This window comes from Ursus americanus, chromosome 5, assembly GCF_024610735.1.
Source record: "Ursus americanus isolate L20-20 chromosome 5, mUrsAme1.1.p, whole genome shotgun sequence".
Taxonomy (NCBI): domain Eukaryota; kingdom Metazoa; phylum Chordata; class Mammalia; order Carnivora; family Ursidae; genus Ursus; species Ursus americanus.
The window spans coordinates 70,728,774-70,746,010 of NC_142131.1; the positions used below are offsets into that span (position 1 = coordinate 70,728,774).

Sequence of the window (17,237 nt, forward strand, 5' to 3'; positions counted from 1 at the left end):
ACAAGCAGTCAAAGAGACGCCTCTGGATCTCTGGGTTAACATTTTTCGGCGCCCATTTAACTTGCCTTGTCCTGGGGGATCTTCAATGCCAGAAAAATAAGTATTTTGAAGCTGCTCCGGTTTGTACGTTATTTTTGCAGGAAAGGAACGTGGACATTGGTCCGTGTGGCTGGAAGGACCAGTTTCACCGTGCGTAGGGCCTTTTGAAGAAAGTGGGGGCGGCCTCCGCCCCTTACCTTTGCACGGGAAAAGCAGACAAGGCGGCTTACTCAGCATAACCCGGGCGAGCACTCTTACTCAAACCCCAGCCCGGGCGCACGAGCTGCTCCGGTCTGCCCCAAGGGTGGTCCCCGGATCGAGAGCGCCCTTCCCTCCCCGCGCGCCACTCGGAACAACCGGGGAGAAATTCCTTCCAAACGCCAAAGTGGGAGGCGGGTGTTCGGCTTTTGAAATGCTGATGGACTAGAAAGTCTGCGGAGCCTGGGGAAGACAACTCAGTTCTTGCCCTCAGGTCCGATGCCCTGGCTCTTAAAATCAGCTGAGAGGTGGGCGTCCTGACTTTGCCAAACCTTGGTTTTATACTCCGAGGAGGGAGGAACGGAGCTGACACTGCCGCGCCTGTCTTTATGGGGGTAGTTTGCACAGCACTAATTCCATCACCAATCACAGGCAAAAGATCCCTTAAGAACGGGCCTGAAAGATCGATTCGGGAATTTTGAGAAAAGTTCTATTCTTTTCCTATGTTCATTTCCCAGCTGCTTTCTTTTTCCTCATTTCCCATTTTTATATGGGCAAAAAAACAAGAGTAGACAGTAGGATCTAAATTTTGTGAAAAGAATACACAAAAGAGCCTGAATGAAAATTTATCATTTTTATGACCTTGAGCAAATTCTTTAATCTCTCTGGGCCCCCCTTCCCCTCACATGTAAAATGAGGATTAAAAGTAGTATTTACTTCACAGATTTATGTTTGGTATGAAATAAGGTAATACAAGCAAAAAGGGATTTGAAAACCATAAGTCCTACACAGATTATTACTAACTATTGCACCATTAAAAGTAAATTTTTGTAACAGGTGCTCAGGTGTTTTACTTCAATATTGGGTTCAAGTGGGGAAAAATGGATTTATGCAAGTCACAAGCAGTAAAAGTGATTATAAATATTAATATAAGGCCTAGATATTAAATCACTTCCCACTGCTGAGTGATTCTAACATGCCTAAGACCCTAAGCAGACTTTTATCTCAATTTCACTGAAAGGGCAGGATGGTGAGAGGAAGACATAGCCAATCGAGAGGAGAGAAGGCGAGAAACATCTGGAAAACATCAGTGTTGCGGAGCCACCTGAAAAGTGACCTTACCACCAAAAGGATAACAGTGTGCACCCTTCTGAAAGTCACTGTTAACTGCGTGGTGCCCTCTGCCACACATTCCGGGTCAGGAACGGCGAAGATCCATACCTTTACTCAGTGACCTCAAACTTCCAAAGGAGATGTGATCATTTTGAATGCAGAGAAATTCTCCCTCACCAGGAAGAAGTGACCTTTCTGGTCCTGTCCAAGGCATCATTCTGGGAGCCCTCCCACCTACACACATCATCTGCCCTCGCCCTCCCTCCCCGCAGCCCAGAGATGGCCACCAGGAGCCCTACGGGACCTCAGCGGGCCATGTGCCACACAGATAAGATAGCTCCCATTCAGCTATAAGTGGACTAAGACGCAACACCTTGTTCAAGGTGATGATTATGCAGATTCAGACAACCCAAATTCCAAGCCGCACCCACTGCACGCAGGGCTCCCTTTCACCCTCTTCCTTCAGAATGGGCCCTCCTCAGAATTACTTATTAAATGTCCTTTTGCAAGTCCAATTACGGACAAACCACATGAGATGTGCTTAAACACGTGCCCCTAACGGGCTGCTTGTTTTCACATCAGATTCACAAAAAGGCTCTCAGGTCAGCCAAGGAGAAGGACTGCTGAATGAACGGTCCCACTCCTGCCAGGTCAGCCTTGTAATGCAATTTAGAGTCATTTTAGCAGCTCATCTTTGAACACTCACCTGATCCTCAAGAAACCTGGAAAAAGCCTTTTTTAGTTATTTAAATGCAATCCAGCAGTCACCTTGGGGAAGGGTGTCCTGTTCTAGCTCCAGACCAAGGAATGCTCCGCTTATTTTAAAAGACTGTATGTGGACAAGGACACGCCTCAGTCACCAGTACAACCTTGGGCAAATGACACGGCCCCAGGGCCCCAGCCTGCAAAGTGAAGCCCAAGGGCAGCTGATTCTCCAGGGCCTCCTTGCCTGTCACTTCCGATCTATGCTCCGTGGGCCACTTCATCTTGATTTTGCTCAGCTTTTGTTCCGAAGGGGATGGGTCACTTTTTAGCCCCCAGAGAATAATGCTCTACTACCTTAAAATGATTTACCTCCTGTAGGCAGAATCTGTTCACTCCTGAATATTTAAGAAATACTCCAACTTGCTTTAGACTGGCAATCTGCTTAGAAGTCACGCCAACAATCATTATAGACCAGCCGATACAAAATAGCGATTAAGTTAGCAGCACTTGTCAGTTAATACCATACTGCACTCAAATACTAGGTTCAACGTCTACTCGTGTCTAATAGTGGATCTCCTCCTTCTGTGCCAAGATGGCAGAGGTAAAAGGTTGACTAAGATTCTGATGATTTTTTCGTTCATTTGGGCATTATCAAATATGTGTATGTATCACATGCAAATGGGACCTGTCCATCTGGAGCTTAGTGGTGTACTTTTGGTAATCTTCTTCTTCTTTTTTTTTTTTTAATTTGTCAGAGAGAGAGAGAGAGAGAGAGAGAAACTGAGCAAGCAGGGGCAGCAGCAGGCAGAGGGAGAAGCAGGCTCCCCCCTGAGCAGGAAGCCCGACTCGGGGATTCGATCCCAGGACCTTGGGATCATGACCTGAGCCAAAGACAGACACTTCACTGACTGAGCCACCCAGGCACCCCTAATTTGGGTAATCTTGACCACAGATCTACATAACTCAACCTTCCAAGTGACCTTGATTCTAAGTAAAGTTTATTAATTCCACCGCTTCACTGAATTTTATCACAGAACAGCAGAAAAATCTCCTAAATTACACCTCTAAAAAAAAAAAGCCGTCTTTAAATAAAAGAAAGCTTAGACTTTGGGGTCTTTGGCTTACAGCTGTCCAGATGTGTATTAAGAACAGGAAGATCAGCAAGTTTTCTGGATCACACAAATAAGACCAGCAGAACTGGGAAGAGAAGATGAGGTTTCTTCAGGAGGTAACAAACTCTACTCACATTCAGCAATGCTGTAAATTCTCTGCAGTGAAAAATACTAAATATAAATGAGTATATATGAGTATAAATGAGTCAGACCTACACTCCCAGGTCACAAGAACGCCAGGTCATAACAACATGCACTGTATTAATACTTTTTATTTCTACCCTGCCGACAAGTAGCTAAATAGGTACATATGACATTTTAGGTCAGAAAACAAAAAGTTGTCTCCTTAGCATAAAAAGTGGCTTTCTTCTTTTTTATTTTTTAAAGATTTTATTTATTTATTTGACAGAGATAGAGACAGCCAGCGAGAGAGGGAACACAAGCAGGGGGAGTGGGAGAGGAAGAAGCAGGCTCCCAGCGGAGGAGCCTGATGTGGGGCTCGATCCCAGAATGCCAGGATCACGCCCTGAGCCGAAGGCAGACGCTTAACCGCTGTGCCACCCAGGCGCCCCAAAAAGTGGCTTTCTTCTATATGATTTTGAAGCCTTCCTTAACTCTTCCTGCATTACTTACGTCCACACCCTGGAAGGTCTTTGGAAGACTCTACACATACAGTTGGCTTTCGGTCTCTCTCCTCACACATGGGAAAGGGCTGTGTTCTTGGTCTCACCTGGTTGGGGCTGCAGGCTTCGCAGGCTTGTTAACCTTCTCAGACTCTTCTGCATCTCACCTTCCAAAAAAGAGGTGAGGCTCCGTGGGTGTCTCTCCAGAGCCCTCTCCTTCCCAACCGCATCCCCGCCCCCTCCGGGGCCTGGTGATCTTGCTCTCCTTGCCTTGAGAAAATTTTTATTTACCAGAAATGGAGAAGGGGGCACTTAAATGAGAGCGGAGGTCACGCACCCAGGTGCTTAGGCATTGCTGGGTGCTGGGATGAGGCTGGGGAGCAGGAGGATGGGGCACAGAACTGTTGTAAATCAAGAAAGCTCCACCGAGATTGAGTGTGGCCATGGAGGAAGGGGAAAGCTGCCTCCCAGGACCTGTGTTCTACCCCAGGGACAGTGTCAGCAAATCCTTCATCTTCACTAAGGCTCAGGTGTGAATGGATAATTCTGAGGGAGTGGAAAGAGTGCTGACGTCCGAGGTGAGCTTGTGTGAAGACAGCAATACATCTGGGATAGTCCTGCTTTCTTGCCTTTTGTTGTTTGTGTTATTTTTCTTCTAAGAAATCTTCCTTCCTTGCTCAAAAGTGTTCAGCAGATGATTAAACACACACACACACACACACACACACGCAGTCAAAATCATGCCTGAAAATATTATCTGCAGAATGTATGATGCATGGTCTTTCTTTTATAATACTGAGCAATGCTGCCATGTATTTACATAAATTTTAATTTAAAAAAGATTTTCTTTTAAGATTTTATTTATTTATTTATTTGTTTGCCAGAGACAGAGAGAGTACAAGCAGGCAGAGGGAGAAGCAGGCTCCCCGCTGAGCAAGGAGCCCGATGTAGGACTCGATCCCAGGACCCTGGGATCATGATCTGAGCTGAAGGCAGACACTTGACTGACTGAGCTACCCAGGCAGGCGTCCCTAAAAAAAAAAATATTTTATTCAGACTTCCCAATTATCTCCCTTGGGTCATCATACCTACTTTACAGATAAGTCATTAAAGAAAGGGAGGTTATATGATTTGCTCAAGCTCACAAAACGAAGTAGTAGTGTTCTTCAGACTGCAGTCAATGCAGTCTAGGCCTCCTGTGTCCTCTCTCTAGACTTTCTCACTCCATGAAACTACTCATGTAAAATTCAAGTCCCTTATTTTGCAGAAGGGTAACTCAAAGACGGCCACGTTGGGAAGTTTCCAGAGTTTGAGCTGACCAGCATGCTAGCATAGACTGCTCAGCTCACTCTGTCTGAATGCTTAGATCGCAGGCTCAAATGAAAGTTACTCCATTCCTGATATTTGATGCTTTAAATAAGCTATAAGTTCAATAGCTGCTATTTATTCAGCTACATGAAACCACTACCATTTTGTTTTTCTTAATTAAAAGTTCGGTCAGGACCCTAACTAAAGCTGTTGGGCTATGAGGCTGCCAAGAGCAGGAGAAAGACCACCAGGCTCGGTGGGGGAGAACTGGGCAGATCACCATAAACCCAGGAAGCACGGACTCCTGGCCATTAGGATGGTTTTGTCCTATTCCTTCTCCTCTCACTTTTCTGCTAAAAATGGGCAAGCCAGAGGTGCCTGGGTGGTGCAGCCAGTTAAGCGACCGACTGACTCCTGGTTTGGGCTCAGGTCATGACCTCAGGGTTGTGAGATCGAGCCCCTTAGGGAGCCCCACATCAAGCCTGATGTTGGGCTCTGTGCTCAGTGTACAGTCTACTCTAAATTCTCTCTCCCTCTCCCCCTCTGGCGGCCCCTCATTCTCTCTCTTGCTCTCTAAAATAAATCTTAAAAAAAAATTTTTTTTTACATGGGCAAACCACTGAACCTCTCTGGGCTTCTGTTTGCCCATCTCTAAAATGGGGTCCATGCCACTTACTTAACAGAGGACAAACAAGAGAGAAATGAGGCAGGAACGTGGCAAAGCGCTGAAAATTCTGAAATCCCCCTTCACCTCTTTCCCGAATACTTTCGTGAATGAGGCCAGGTTGTTTTAGGTTGTGGAACATGAATCTGGAAGCCCTAAATGCCGGCCCTACAGACATTCCAGATAGGAATGGCAATCTAACGTGTCGGGTCCAGCGAGAGAAGGCGAATACAGAAGGACTGAACTTCCTTACGGGGCAGCGCAGGGATAACATGAGAGGGGTGACTGGAGGGATTCAACAGGAAGATGTAAGGCAAGAGTGAGGCTGAGCCTGGAAGGCATCATGTCACACTGGACCCATGAATTCCTGTCTCTCCTCTGGAAAAGCAGCAAGAGGAAAAAGCGATCAATAATCATAGTCATAGCAACTCTGATTTGGAGGTAACCTTAGAGCTCACTGCTCTAATCCTCTAGCTTGCTGCTGAAGCAATCTCTTACCCACATCCCAGGTGGTAAGCATTCATCCAAACTCTCCTTGCTGACCTCTAGGCAGAGACTTACTCTTTTCTGATCATTAGGAAGTTCCTCCTTATAATAAACTGCAACTCAAGAGCAGTGATTGTCATTACTGCCACTCTAACCACTGCCTTTACACGTTCCAGCAAGGAAATAATTCTTTAACAAGATAAAGATAGGGGTTTTTGGTGGTGGGAGGGAGCAAGAGCGGGAGAGGAAGAGGGCAGAGGGAGGAGAGAACCCCAAGCAGGCTCTAAGCTCAGTGCGGAGCCTGACGCAGGGCTCGATCTCATGACTCTGAGATCAGGAATGAGCTGAAATCAAGAGTCGGTTGCTTAAGCCACCCAGGTGCCCTGAAAAACACAGATTTTTAAACTGGATTGTCTTTTTTAACAACCCTGGGGAGATCCCCCTCGTATTGGCAATAGTGGACGGCAGTTGAATGCAATGTGGAGACAGTTATGCAATTTTCCAGTGCCAGCCACACATCTGTTACTGGTTATGGAGAAGAATTCAGAAGCAAGCCGCTCTGGATGAGACGGCGGCAGTGATCATCTCTTTTCTCTTCCACGCGCTCATTCTAAGGCCGTAGAAAACGCTGCCAAGACAGGTCGGTTAATTGCATCTGAGGAGTTAAGAGGCTTTTTTCCGGTTTCCGAACAAAATGTGAAATCCACAAGGAAACAAAAGTCGTGCCTCATATGTAGAATTTGGACCATACATAGATTCCCGGCCTGAGATCCTTTTGAAAGTCTAATCCGCTCCAAGTTGTCCTGATTTGATTTTGACATTGAGTTTCTGACACGGGCAGAATGGCTATTAAATGAACATCTGTGCCAACTAGTCACTGTTTAAGAGGCAGAAAGGCTGGTAGGCGGAGCCCCAGGGCTGGGCAGGCTTGCCCGGTGAAAGCAGCCGGGGCCGAAACCCAACAGACAGACTCAGCAGGTGGTAAAAATGTGAACCAAAGCAGAACTTATCCAAACAGGGTTTGGGGAGGGTTGGGGGGAAGGCTGTTTGCAGGTAGCACTGAAAGGAATGGGTCAGTTTTTCCCTCGGAACAGGTCAGGTTGCAACACTTCAGCCATTCAGCTTCTCCTTAAAGAAGAGCTATAGAAATATGAAATTGTTATGATTCACCAAGCTGGAGACGTCACCAAAATAAATACCTTTTCTGAGAAACTGCTAATATGAACAGGGTGCCCATCTAACGAGAAAAGGTCTTACGGAACCCGTACATTTCCCAGCAGAAACAGAAAAGCGCTAAAACTCGTACCTTTCTTAATCTGAAAATCTACTCCAACAGAATTCTGCCTACTGAATTCAGGAACGTGCCATCATATGCCATTTAACTTTCTCAATTTTAACTATGTATAATCAGCCCAAAAGAGAAAGAGAGAAAACGCCACCATCGAAAGGCATCTGCTGTCATTCCATATAATGATTTTATGACCCAGAGCAAGGCTGAGATGGAGCTGGGAACTGGCTGGTCCCTCCCTGACTCTCGTCTCTGTATGGTCTCCTCACACCGTGAGCATCTCAGGCACTGATGGTGAATGTTGTATTTAAGGGTATGTATTTTTTTCACATCAAAGTGCCTCCGAAGACAAGCCAGCTATTTCATCTAGCAACCCATTCCAGTGGTCGAGGAAACACTTAGACAGTAAGTCTTTTACTTACTGGGAAGTGATATGTTATTCTCCAATCTGGTAACTTCCTAAGAGGCTTTCAAAAATAATATTACCCCAGACAGTTTTGACTTTACCCGTGGGTCTTCTGTCCTCTTAACCAAACTGGCACCTTAGATTCTCAGCTGTTAGAGTGGTGTGGTCAGAGTTGTTGAAACAGACTCATGATTTTAGCCCCAAGATCCCCAAATTGTATGCCGTGGTGCCGAGGGCAAGCTCACAGGGGTGTCACAGGATATTTTAAATTTTTGAGGAAAACAAAGCATTATTCAACGTCTCTCAGAAACTGTATGAATGACTACTTCGAGCAAGTTCACAGTGTAACATTAGATTGTGTTACATTTCTTTTCATGACATCATTTCTTTGCAAAGCTAGGCTGTTGGCAGTTGCTGTGATAAAAAGCGAGTATTATATTAAAAAAGTACATAAGACAGGAAATTAGGGTAGTGAGATCCAATCTGATTTCAAGGTTTGAGAAGTTGTGAGTTGGCCAGGGATCAATTTATTGCCCAACAGCCCCGAATTTGCCCTTCATCACCTGCTCTGAGAAAAGAAAGACAGGACTTGGAATACATTTTCTCTTTCGTCAGCCAGTACAATTCTAAGCTTTGTCAGTGGGGTGCACTGTAGAGACATTATGGGAAGAAAAACTTTCCCTTCTTGGTTCTGGTGTGTTCTTTCAAAAAACCTCCCCATAGACAGATTTCCTCAGCATCCTAGTGGGTGGATTTCCAGCAAGTTCCACCAGCATGGCGCTATGGCGACTTCTCTGCCGTCCAAGGAGCTGAGGCTAGCCATCCTCTCTCCATCAAGGAACAACGGGGATGCTCATGGTTGGTGCTCTATCTTGAACCCATGGTAAGTGGTTGCCACATTAGCGATTCCTCTATTCTTAACAATTCTCTTCACTGGCTAGATAGTCCTCATTAAAGTGAGTATTTCTTTCGATTGTTTTCTTTTTTATTATTAATTGTGGCAAAATGTACATCACAAAAAATTTGCCATCTTAATAATTTTTAAGGGTACAGTTCAATTGTACGAAATGCCTTTCCATTGCTGGGCAACCCTTACCACCACCCATTTCCAGAACTCTTTTCATCTTGCAAAACTGAAACTCTGTACTCATTAAACACTAACTTTTCATTCTCCCCTCCCTTCAGTCCCCAGCAACCACCATTCTACTTTCTGTCTCTGAACCTGACCACTGTAGACATCCCATGGATATGGAATTACAGAGTATTTGTTTTTTGTGTGTGATTGGCGTATTTCACTTAATGTCCCAAAGGTTCATCCATGTTGTAGCTTGTGCCAGAATCTCCTTCCTTTTTAAGAGTGAATGGTAGTCTATTGCATGTAGATATCACATATCACATTTTGTTTATTCATGGACCATTCAGTGGGCAACCGGGCCCTTGTGAATAATGCTGCTATGAACATGGGTAGTATCAAGACCTGTTCAAGTGTCTGCTTTCAGTTCTTTGGGGTACATCCCCAGAAGTGGAATTGTTAGATTGTACAGTAATTTTCTATTTTTAATCTTTTGAGGAGCCACTTACTATATTCCTAGTTCATTTTATTTACATTAAACTTTCCTCGTTCCAATTATCGCGTTTCCCGATTGGATCCTGGCTGAACCACGCAAGGCCCCACAGGGGCACTCATTCCATGAGTCACTGTGGTGAAGAATGAAATACAAGCATTCTTTTTTTATCTTTCGATTTATACATATCATGTTTTCCGCACAGCTACCAGGTTATTCGTACAGAAAGACGTAGTAAGTTCTTTAGACCTAAGCACTTAACAAATGGAACTGTGAGGTAGCCCTTGTGTCCAAGAAAATGATGTGAAAAAAAAATACAGAGACACTAAGGGGTCCACAGGTGAATACTGTCAGGAACTTTTGCTCCTGCCTACACATTTCTGGCTGCCAGAAGGGCCTGCCCACTTGGATGACTTCTTGGGTTCCCCCTGTCCAGGAGTATCCTTCCATCTGAAGGCACAGGCAGAACCCCCCTCCCACCACCAGCATCGAGACACACACACACACACACACACACACACACACACACACACACACACACAGCATCTTGATTTTCTTCACGATATTCAATTATTTCTCACTTAGGCAACGGTGGCTAGAATCCTCCCATGGTCCCTGACTTAGGCTGCTCTGTCTCCCCTTATTTCTAATCCCTCTAAGTCCCACAGTCACAATGTTTGCTCGACAGACCTTCTTCCCTCCGTTCCTATGGCTGTTAGTCTAACCATCATCTCCAGCTGGTAGAATCTAAGAGGTTGTCGGCGGATTTCCCTGCAATGAGCCCAGGGGCAGACACTTCACATGCCCACGGAGGCTAGCCATAGAGCTGTCTGTCTGCCAGCACCCCCGGCTGCCTCGGGCCCCGCACCCAGCAAGACACAGAGCTACGCGGGCTGTGGGTGAGGCACGCAGGCTGCCAGCCGGAGGACCACCCTCTCCCCCAGAGGGTGAAGGCAACGAAGTGTGGATGCAGGACGCCACCAGGGGCAAAACCATGAATGCACACCCCCCTTCCCACCACGAGTAGAAATGAATGATCTGAAAAGTACTCATTCAGAAACTTCGACACTTGTTTTCATTCACTGGAAATTACTGGAAACAAGCATGACAGTGAACCATGACACCTTTGCAGCCACAAGCCGCCTTGTGGGAGGAGCTGCTGCCGCCGGTCTGTTTGTCCTGTGTTACACTGTTTTTGTTTTTTTTTGTTCTTTTTGTTTCTTGTTTTTTGGGTTTTGTTTTTGTTTTTGTTTATGAACCGCTCCCAAAACCTTGCTCAGGTCTGATTCCTGCAGAAAGCCTACGGAAGCCCACAGTGACCCTACACTTCCAGAGCGAACTTCTATTATGCTTGAAGTTGACCACCTTGATGTTCATTGTCTTCTGAAGCTGATTTGGAAGCTGTTAAAAATACACGATTATACCTTGTGGGTTTTTTCCTCCTCCTTTTAAAGGGGGAGAACGTGTTGGAGGCTTCGAAGGCACTATAGCACTAATAAAATCATCACTGAATCAGTTCGTCATATTGAATTACGACAACACGTAAGAATAATTTCAATTTCCCCTTCCCTCCAAAGTACAGTACAAGGAACTGTGTACATAAATCTCCGTGCCCTTCAAAGAAAGAAACACGAAAAGAAAATTTGCATTACATCTGACGAGCTGGCGCTGGTTATCTGCAACAATCCATAAATCTGTCAGGTTTACAAAAAAGGGCATCAGATAAAGAGCCAAGAAGAAAATAACTCTGACAGCTGCAAACCTTCTGTTTTACAACAGGCACAGAACGGACGCACTTCCTTTCAACATCTTCATAAACACAGAGCGAAGAGCAAAGGCAAACATCCCTGGTAGAAGCCACTGGAGTCCGGGCTTCGACTAATGGCTTGGGCTTATCTTGACAGAGGAAGCCTAGCCAGCCAGCCACCAAACCCCCGCAGGTGCCCTCGGAACCACTAGTGAGCTGGACTGAACCCAATTCCATTCCGTGGAGGGAATTTCCAGGGCCAGCAAGGTAGCAGCGGCAGCTGCCCACCTTCGAAGCACAGGGACCTCACCATCCTCAGAGAGGGAATTTTGTTTCCTTTAGGTGAAGAACTAACATCCGGCGCTGGGCCACCTGAAGATATCCACTAATAAATCCCAGATGGGAATTCCAGGCACGTCTTCACTCAAGGCATGAATGTCTCTTGGGCGATAAACATTCTATGAACCTGGTCTCTTAGGAACGAGCTCCCCCTCAGAGGCTGTTTGCGTTTATAATAGGCTGTGTTTTCGAGAGCCAACTTGGGATCTGTTGTTGCACAATACGTACTTAATTTTGTCATCTGTGTGCTTAATGGATGAGATTAACCTTTGAATGTAAAAAGGCAGAACCCTGGGAGTCCCAAATATCCTGATATCAGGGCCAGAGGAAGGAAGCAATATTCCAGTTGGCCATCGCCCCAAATTCTGAACAGGCAGCCCGGTTTAGAACCAAGTGATGTTTCTGTTTACGTTCAGCTGTCTTAATATGATCAGGCATAATTTATCAAGCACCTACTATGTGCTAAGTCTTGTGCTAGGCACATTTACAGAACACATCTCCATCCTACCACGTCTCAGCAAGGTGGTGCTTTCTAGTTCTTGAAGTGCGTCTGCATACACTGCCCCCATCCTCGTTAACAATCCCGTATGGAAGGAATTTGGGGTATTATTGGCTCCGTGTGCTTCTGATGAGGAGACAGATGCTCAGAGACATTAAGGGGCTGGACCAAGGTCGCTTAGCTAGGACTGAGACAGGAAGGAGGGTCCTCCGCCCTTATTCTGTGCTACTTTTCTCTGTGCTATAGAGTCTGGGATTGAGCGGAGCACCAAAAATTGTATCTCAAGACAAACACAGCATATGCTCCATCAGAGCAGTTAAGAGAGGTCAGACAGCCAAGCTGCCTGGGAGGCTCTGACTTTGGGGGAAAAGGGACATTAATAGAAGAGGGGGAAGCCCAGAGAGGAACGGCCGTGGCAAGGGGGAAGGGGAGGAATCCCACTTCACACCTCAGAGTCTGAGGTCTGCGCAGGGCAGCCAGTGGGGGGATGTGCTTGAGTCTCTTCTCTCAGATCAATTGCCCACATGAGCTGGGCTCTTCCATGGAGGGCTGCTGTTTTCTATAAAGCCACAGCTTTGGATGAAAATATTTCTAAAACAGATTGCATCGAATATCTCCTCTTCACTAAACAAAGGCTATAGAACATTATTATTATTATTATTATTCTTATTTTTACAAAGCAGACTACTATTACTGAGCACACTATTCTGTAATACAGATATGAACCTACTTTTGCTCACTAAACCCTGCTAATAAAGTTGTCCTTTTTCATTGTGGTTACACCCGGTCAACAATTCCTGTCCAACTTCAAGACACGAGAAGATCCATGTGATCAAGATTTCACATTCTTAAATGCTCTAGAAAGCCCGTCCCAATATACGGATCTACAGAAAAGGTGCATTCTTCTTAACATAGCTGAGTCATGTTTTCAGAGGTGAGAGGAGGGACACCGGGTCTCAAATCAGTTAAGCAAAATTGTATATAGTTGAAATTATCTTAAAAACTCCTTAAATGGCCCAAAAAGTACAGTACTGTCTACACACTTTTGTACCTACACAATACTTATCAGTTCCTTTAAGAACTAGTCAATGTTTCTCTAGAACTGCCAATCAGATATTCAAGCTCTCCCTCCATGGTGATGATAAAATCATTAGTTCCCCCTTGCCTGGTTCTCTGAACAATGTGTTTCCTATTCTGTTAGTGGTCAGAACGCTCAAAACTCATCCACTCCACTGGGTTCATCAACAAGGAGCCATCCCTCGCCCAACACAACAATGCAGAGAGTTACTGCCTGTCAGGAAGTGGTTGAATATGAATGGTCAGGTCTTCTTCCTCAGAGCCAGATGTCACTTTTTATCCACAGCATCTAACTATACCTTTACATCTACTAACTGGAGGTCCAAGGGACCTGGGAAAAACCAAAGCTTGATGAAGGCAGCCGGGGGTTCATCGCCTGCTCTAGAAGAAGCCATAGATGGTGCTGTTCAGATGCTATCTTCATTTGTATAGTTCTTCAGTCTGCAAATACTTACAGAACATTTACCATGTACAGGTACAAAGCAAATGGTGCAGATCAAACAACATTGATACCTGTCCTCACAGAGCCTGCAGTACTGGCAGGGGAGGGGGAAGACACTAATGAAAATACGGTATAAGTGCAAAAGCAAAAAACGTAAGGGGTGCTATGAAAGCTGGTAGGAGGAGTATGTAAATTAGTCCTGGGGGAGGGAGTCAATCAGGGAAGGCTTCCTGAAAGAAGGGATGCCTAAGCTCAAACTTGAGGGTGAAGGAATTAGCCAAGGAAGGGGAGGTGAGGGAGAAAAGAAGGAAGAATGGTTTCTGGTAGAGTTAACAGGTGAAAAAACAACCCACCAGAAAGGAAAGCTAAAGAAAAGGCCAATGGATATGATGATGGGGTGGCCACTGGCATTTTTGGAGAAAGACAGCTGAGTCGTGTGGCTAGACACAGAAGCCAAATTGCAAGGGGTTCAGGGATGAATTGCTGTTAAGGAAGTAGAGAAAGAATCGTGGACTATTTCCTTCATGAACTCTCACAGAAAGGAAGAAACTGAGACAGTACTCTGACGAGTAAGCACTTTTCAGAAGAGCACAATTTCAGCATGGCTTTAACTGAGTGGCTTTGCTGAAGGAATATTTAAACCCCCACAACTCTCCCACTGGCCAGACACAGGGGAGCTGGGCACCATCAGTTTCTTACAAAAACACATTTGCAGGAATTTTCATGGACTCTGACAGGAGTTTGATGTAAATAAAACAGGATGAAGCCGAAACCCTTCTCCACGCTTAGCTGCCCCTGCTAGTCCAGCAGGTGTTACTCGAAGCAGGGTTACTAAGGGGCTATCTCTGGGGTGCCTGGAAGGCTCCCCAGCCCCAAATTATCCAGTTAGCGCTACAAGAAATACTCTCATTAAAGGAGCATGACTTTTGGCTAAACTTTGCCCTATTTCCTGTTGTACCATCAGGTTCTCTGAAAAATGCAAGTGTCTCTTAAGGCCTGTGGATGACTCACACCTCAGAGCGTAAATGAATCCACTGGTTTTCTTTGTTCCTTCTTGGGGGTGGGGGAAGAGCAGGGAGGCAGACATTAAGACTGTGACTGTGGGGAGGCTTGGAAGGGGTGGGAAAGAGCAAACCCAAGCTGGTCCCGTTCCAGATTCCTCCCTGGTCCCCAGCCCCAAGCCGGCCAACCTCAGAGAAAAGGCCAAGAGGAGTGAATATACCCAGCAGACAAGTGGCAAGGCAGGAGTGTGTCTTCCAAATGCTGGAGGTTCCTTGTTTTTAGTGACGCAAATTTTTTTTTTTTTAATGTTGTAAAATACTCAGAACTGTTTTGAATGAGATTTCCCTCTGTGCTTCTCTAAACTGATTCAGCCTCCAATGGCCAGGAACCAAGGGAACGATATTCATGAAGATGTTATTTCTTCAGAAGGATTTCCAATTTGCCGGTCAAAGTTGGGTGGCCTACTTATCCCAGGGATCGCCTTGTCATCTAAGGTCAAGAGCTAAAATCTACTGAGAAACAAAATTACAAAGGGCTCCCGTCTGTAACATCTGACATCTCTGAGGCTAAGCAAACGTCAAATGACAGCTGACATTCGCTGATTCATAGACCAGGAATCACACACTGGGAGCCTTAGGACTGAATCCAGCTATAGAGGGTTTTCTTGGACCAGATAAATTTTGTTTTTCATCTGAACATCAATGCCTGGGGATGGGACCCGTTCTCTCCAAGTCGGCCTCAGGCGTCATGACTTCCACTTGTTCGTAGAAAGCAGTATTTCCACATTTCTCTTTCTTACCCGGTTCCTGTAGACATTTGAGTTTGGGACCACTGGCTTATCTAGACTGATACCGGCACAAGCAAACAACCTCTCTCCCATCAAGGTAGAGCTCCAGAGCCACCCGTTTGGGAGTTGGGTAATTGAGCAATGAAAGCACTAAAAACCGAAAACCCACAATGCGTGCAATGCCACTTGTAATCGGACTTTTAACAAAACAGGAGATCGAAAAACACGGCGGGGCTCGCCAGTCCCAAGATAAGGCACGTGACCAGGGCTTTGAAACCACATTTTAACAGAAGTATCGACCAGCAGTGGTCACTGTCTGATCTCGCCCCGTGTCCATGGCTCCCGCAAGACCCCTGACATCTGGAACGTCATAGAACACAAGCCTGGCGGCCAGCATCCACACCAGGCTTGGCTAAGGAAACAGCCCCTCTATTCAGGGAGCTGTGGCTCTGCCCAGGGTCTGTAGTATTCAACTAACAACACGCAAGTTGGAGCCGTTCACACCCAGCCCTCAGCAGTCCAGCCACTTGGTAGTTCTTGAAGATAGCTGTAGCCCGCAGTGCAGAAACTGCCATCACCCATGTGTCCGTATGTCCTGGCACAGAGGATTTCGGCTCCCTACCCTCCACCCCAGCACAGTTCTGCATGATGCCTCCATCACACCCTATGCAGAACCCAAGAACCAGAACGTCAGGACTTAGGGAAGCTTTTCAAGTCCTCTTGCTCAACCTCAGCTCAGACTTGCTCATCAATGAGAAATCAGGCCCTGGAAGTTGACACGACACGTCCAGAGTTCATCATGCCAGGGTCTAACGTGCACTAGAAGCTCCACCCCTCAGACCTCCACTGTGGAGGGGGGTGGCCTCTCTGTGACAGAGCATCGTGCCCTTCAAGGCATCTGCATCCTTCTACAGCCTCGCCCGGTGTCCCGGACTGGATTTCTGTGACCTGCAGGTGTAGTCCAGCTCACTCGAGGTCATCATCAGGGTTTTGGTCAAAGCCCGCCTATAATAAAGGGCTCCTCGGCCCTGCTTGGCCTTCCGTGTGTCTATTTCCGTCAGGGATGTGGCAGGAATACTGGCTGGGAACAAGGCTCTGGAGTTTGGAATTCCATTCGCTACTCATGGATGTCATGTACGAAAGATAAACTCATACCTCTTGTCCTCCAACTTACTTAGCATGAAAGTGTCGGTTTTCTTTTCTTTTTCCTTCTTTCCTTCTTTCCTTCTTTCCTTCTTTCCTTCTTTCTTTCTTTCTTTCTTTCTGATTTTATTTATTTGACACAGAAAGAGACAGCATAAGCAGGGGGAGCAGGAGAGGGAGAAGCAGGCTCCCCATTGAGCAGGGAGCCCGATGTGGAGCTCGATCCCAGGACCCTGAGATCATGACCTGAGCCCAAGGTAGACGCTTTACCAACGGAGCCACCCACACGCCCCAAAAGTGGTGTTTTTCCTTTGTACACTGTGTCTTTTTCCCCTCCCAGAGCCCTTGTATGTTGCTCTAGTCCCTTCCCCGACCTTGACAGCCATTCTCCTGGAGGTACCATCTAGAGTAAACAAAATAACATCCTATACGACTGACGGCTCTATTTTGTTTATTCGTGTGGAGTTTCAAAGTCTACATTATCCAGAGTCCGGTAATATCAATTACAATAGATAAAATAACCAGATATGACAAGCTCATATCTATAAAACATAAGGGTATTCTTTACAGGAACAAATGGCCTTATTACATTGTTTTAAAAGAAAAATTATAATGGAGTTCAATGTTTTATGGGGACATATAATTACCATAGACAGAAGGGCTGCCTGTAATTAATTTTCTCTAGTTCTTATTC

At 45.9% G+C, this 17,237-nt stretch overlaps 1 protein-coding gene across 2 annotated transcripts in view; it reads right to left on the minus strand.

Annotated features, from left to right (window-relative positions):
* TNFAIP8 (TNF alpha induced protein 8) overlaps window positions 1-17,237 on the minus strand; it is a 112,524-nt gene that overhangs the window by 36,404 nt on the left and 58,883 nt on the right. The window lies entirely within an intron of this gene.